The 5393-nt window shown below is 40.0% G+C and overlaps 1 pseudogene; it reads left to right on the top strand.

The window, feature by feature from the left end:
* Nucleotides 1–5242: 5242 nt before the first annotated feature.
* On the top strand, nucleotides 5243–5342 carry LOC113325672 (annotated as a pseudogene).
* Nucleotides 5343–5393: the final 51 nt, after the last annotated feature.

Raw genomic sequence — 5393 nt, 5'->3', positions numbered from 1 at the left:
CATTGGTAACAACTTGAATCGTGAGCCCCACCTAATCACTTAGAGAAACATAGTTTAAAAACAAAACAAAATAAAAACAGAAGTGAAAAGGACTCAACGAGATATGGTGAAACTATCATGTTATTTCTAACACCTGAGCTCTGTGCTTTTATGAATAGACTCTTTAGATGTTGCCATCTAGTCAGATTGGTTCCTCAACTCCTACAACCAAAATGCTTCCATCCACTTAGATTGGTTAGTGCCATCCTTAATAGGGATAAATTTCTAGGCTCTGGAGTTTATTTATTGCAACGAAAAGGTAACAAAAAGTTCTACCCCACCCCAAACTTAAATCTAACATTGTCCTCAATGTTTCTAATCAAAGAACAGTACCAAAAATATAAGTAACATGAGGAAATAGTAAAGAGAGAAGTCGGAAAGATAGTACCTGGGTGAAGTGTAACCAAAAACCTACAAAAATATTATACAACATACAAAATCGCCTCGATGGTCAATCAAGGTAAACAGGGTCCTCCAGAGGGACCTCCTCAACATCACCTGTAGGAAAAGGCTCTAAAAAGGGCTTCAATCGCTGACCGTTAACCTTCGAAGAACTACTACCATCTGGTGTCTCAATCTCAACAGCGCCATGAGGAAAAACAGTACGGACCACAAAAGGACCGGTCCACCGAGAGCGCAACTTCCCGGGGAATAGATGCAAACGAGTGTCATACAGAAGAACTTTTTGACCTGGAGAAAATGACTTCGTAAAATATTCCTATCATGCACAAGTTTCATTTTGTTCTTATACTCCTTAGCACTATCGTATGCATCTCTACGAATCTCGTCCAACTCATTGAGCTGGAGCTTTCTTTGAGCTCCTGCCTTGTCAAGTGAAAAGTTTAAGTTCTTAATAGCCCAATAGGCTCGATGTCTAACTCAAGGCAGGTGACATGCCTTTCCAAACACTAAACGATAAGGTGACATTCCAATGGGTGTCTTAAACGCAGTACGGTAAGCCCATAAGGCATCAGTAAGCCTCGACGACCAGTCTTTCCTATTTGGATTAACTGTTTTCTCTAGAATACGTTTAATTTCCCTATTGGAAACCTCTACCTGACCACTAGTCTGAGGGTATGGGGATGGGGTTGCTACTTTATGGGTAATACCGTATTGTTTCATTAAAAGAGAAACGGTCTATTACAAAAGTGTGAACCTCCATCACTAATTATAGCTCGCGGCGTACCAAAACGTGTAAGTATTCTCTTTCAAAAACTGGACTACGACCCTGTGGTCATTCGTTCTACACGGAACCGCCTCAACCCACTTAGACACATAGTCTACAGCGACAAGTATGTAAAGATAACCAAACGAAATAGGAAATGGACCCATAAAATCAATGCCCCACACATCAAAGACCTCAATCACTAAAATAGGTTCAAAGGCATCATATTTCTACGGGAAATGGTTCCTAACTTCTGGCAACGCTCACAAGAAACACAATGACTATGGGAATCTTTAAACAACGAAGGCCAGTAAAATCCACACTGCAAAATCTTAGCAGCAGTCTTCTTAGCACTAAAATGACCCCCACATGCATGTTCATGACAAAAGGAGATAATACTAGACTGGTCACTCTCAGATACACATCTCCTAATAATCTGGTCCGGACAATACTTAAACAGATAAGGATCGTCCCAAAAGAAATGCTTAACCTCGGCTAAAACCTAGAACGATCTTGCTTACCCCAATGTTGAGGGGTTCGACCAGTAACAAGATAATTCACTATATTTGCATACCAAGGTGATTGGGAAACAGAGAACAATTGTTCATCAGGAAAGCTATCCCTTATAGGAAGGGAATCACTAGGGGAACTAACAACTAGCCTAGACAAGTGGTCTGCTACTACATTTTCTGCACCCTTTTTGTCTCTAATGTCTGGGGAAAATTCCTGTAACAATAGGATCCATCTAATCAATCTAGGTTTGGTATCCTTCTTAGATAAAAGGTATTTCAAAGCAGCATGATCTGTATAGATTATGATCTTAGAACCTAATAGGTAGGACCTAAACTTATCCAAGGCAAACACGATGGCTAAAAGTTCCTTCTCGGTAGTTGTGTAGTTCATTTGGGCATCATTCAGAGTTTTGCTAGCATAATAAATCACATGAAGTAATTTGTTTTCTCGTTGTCCTAAAACGACGCCTATAGCATAATCTGAAGAATCACACATAATCTCAAAGGGTAGGTTCCAATTAGGTTCCTGGACTATCGGGGCAGTAGTGAGTAAAGTTTTAAGCTTCTCAAAAGCCTCTAAAGAAGCATCATCAAAGACAAACTTAACATCTTTTGCAAGCAAATTGCAAAGAGGTCTAGAAATCAAGCTAAAATCCTTAATGAATCGACGGTAAAAACCTGCATGCCCTAGGAATGACCTAATATCTTTTACGGTTTTTGGGACCTGTAAAGTCTTAATAAGGTCAACTTTGGCTTTGTCTACCTATATAATCCCTTCGAAGAGACGATGTGCCCTAATACAATTCCTGATTCAACCATGAAATGGTATTTTTCCCAATTAAGCACTAATTTTTTTCCTTACACCTAGTCAACACTAATGTCAAATGATGCAAGCACTCATCTAAAGTTGAAAATATGTTCTACCATATCAGAAAATATGTTCATCATACAACGCTGAAAAGTTGGAGGGGCATTACATAGCCCGAAAGACATGCGTCTATACTCAAAGGTACCAAAAGGACAGGTAAAAGTGGTTTTCTCTTGGTCTTCTGGGGAAATAACGATCTGATTATAACCAGAGTAGCCATCTAAGAAGAAATAGTGACTATGTCCAGCTAATCGCTCTAGCATTTGGTCGATAAAAGGAAGGGGAAAGTGATCCTTGCTTGTGACCTTGTTCAATTTACTATAGTCAATACACACACGCCATCCCGTGGTCACTCGGGTTGGGATTAATTCATTATTATCATTCTGGAATACAGTGATACCTGATTTCTTGGGAACAACCTGAACAGGGCTGACCCACTTACTGTCTGAAATTGGGTAAATAATACCCGCATCTAACAACTTAAGCACCTCTTTTCGAACTACCTCTTTCATGTTAGGGTTCAGTCAACGTTGCATCTCCCTAGAAGGTTTGGAGTCTTCCTCTAAATGAATCTGATGCATACACACAGTAGGACTTATACCCTTAATGTCTGCTATAGTCCACCCTAAAGCTTCCTTATTGTCTTGAAGTACATTTACTAGCCTACTTTCCTGATCACTATCCAAATTGGAAGCTACAATCACAGGTAAAGTCTCAGATGGGCCTAAAAACACATACTTTAGAGTATCGGGTAGTGGTTTAAGGTCCAACTTTGGGGGCTCTTCTAAAGAAGGAATTAGGGTCTCAGAAACTGGTAACGGTTCGAACCTAGCTTTCCATCTATCAGTGTCTAACACAGGGGTAGAATCTAATAGAGCATTCACCTGTTCAATAGTGCTATCGTCGTCAAAATCTAAACCAAAATGGGATAGACAACTTTCTAATGGGTCTTCAGACAAGATGTTTGGTAATGACTCCTGAACTAAGGCTTCTATCATGTTCACCTCCTCAACACATGTGTCATCTAGCTCATGAGGTTGCTTACTGACATTAAAAATGTTCATCTCCATAGTCATATTACCAAAAGATAAACTCATCACACCATTTCGACAGTTAATGATCGCATTAGACGTAGCTAAAAATGGGCGACCTAAAATCACAGGTATCTGGTTCTCTGGGTCAGGGACAGGTTGGGTATCTAGGACCACGAAATCCACTGGATAAATAAACTTGTCGACCTCAATAAGAACATCCTCGATAACACCTCGAGGGATTTTAACAGACCTATCAGCTAACTGCAGTGTCATCTGAGTAGGTTTCATTTCACCAAGTCCTAGCTGTAAGTATACATGGAATGGCAGTAAGTTCACACTGGCTCCTAAGTCAAGTAAAGCTTTTTCTACCCGGAAGTTACCTATTGTGCAAGCAATGGTAGGAAACCTGGGTCTTTGTACTTTGGAGTTGTGGTGTTCTGAATGATTGAACTTACGTGACTAGCTAAAAAGGCTTTCTTATGGACGCTAAGTTTTCGCTTTCGCGTACACATATCCTTAAGGAACTTGGCATAAGCAGGAATTTGCCTAATTGCATCTAATAAGGGAAGGTTTATGGTAACTTGCTTAAAAACCTCCACTATGTCATTAAAGTTCGATTCCTTCTTTGTTGGTACTAATAGCTGAGGAAATGGGGCTCTAGGCCTAAAATCAGACCTTTCAGGAACCGAATTCACATCATCAGAAACTTTATCAGTCTCTTCAGCTACTGGTCCTGAGAGGTGAGATCCTGAGGGGTGAACTACAGTATGTTCACTATCGGGCATGGTTACCTTATTGTCTACAACTCTACCACTTCTAAGGGTTCTAACAACATTCAATTGATTCGATGGTTTTGCACCTAATTCATGAACTCCTCTAGGGTTGTTGTGTTTGACTAGGAAACTTACCTTTTTCTCAAAGAATCACTTATCAGACCAACCTGGGTTTTTAACTCGGAAATAGCCTGACTATTTTCTTGTCCTATCCTGTTACTAGCTTGTAGACTCTGTTCTACGGATAACTGAATTTTGCAGTTTGCTGAGTTAACAAGGCGAGAGATTCCTCTAAACTTAGGATTTTCTTATGACTGATTCTGAAACTGAGCTAGTCCTGAAGGATTCTTAGTATAGCCAAAACCTGGGGGCATTAGAATTACTAAACTGACCTTGACTTTGGCCCTTAGACCACGAAAGGTTCGGATGGTTTCTCCAACCAGGATTATAGGTTTCTGAATATGGGTCAATCTTTTGACGGTTATCAAATCTAGTGTTATTATAAAGAGCATTGGCCTGCTCTTCAATATTCTGGCCTTCCCAAAAAGGCTCCACTCTACCACTAGTCTGGCCCACTTCTAAGGCTTCTAACCTTTTTGCTATCAGCAATTTTGGCATCTGATTCATAGCCTCCTTCTACCCTATTAACGTTTCCTCTACTTAAAAGAATTGTTTTCTGGGGTGCCCTACTATTTTCCCATTGCTGGGTTTTTTCGGCGATTTCATTAAAAAATTCCATCGCCGCATCAACAGTTTGGTTTTCAAATCCACCAGTGCATAGAGACTCAACCATGGTCGTTGTGGAATAATCTAAACCCTCATAAAGGATCTGAACTAGCCTAACCTTTTCTAAACCATGATGAGGACACTGGGATAATAAATCATTGAACCTTTCCAAATACCTATATAAAGATTCTCCATCTTGTTGTGAAAATGTGCATATTTGCGTCCTAATAGACGATGTTTTGTTCCTAGGGAAGAACTTATTGAAAAAGACAGATG

The sequence above is a fragment of the Papaver somniferum genome, chromosome 11 (genome assembly GCF_003573695.1).
Source record: "Papaver somniferum cultivar HN1 chromosome 11, ASM357369v1, whole genome shotgun sequence".
In the NCBI taxonomy this organism is placed as follows: Eukaryota; Viridiplantae; Streptophyta; class Magnoliopsida; order Ranunculales; family Papaveraceae; genus Papaver; species Papaver somniferum.
The sequence above is the reverse complement of the archived record's forward strand: the minus strand, read 5'-3'. Positions and strand labels throughout refer to the sequence as shown.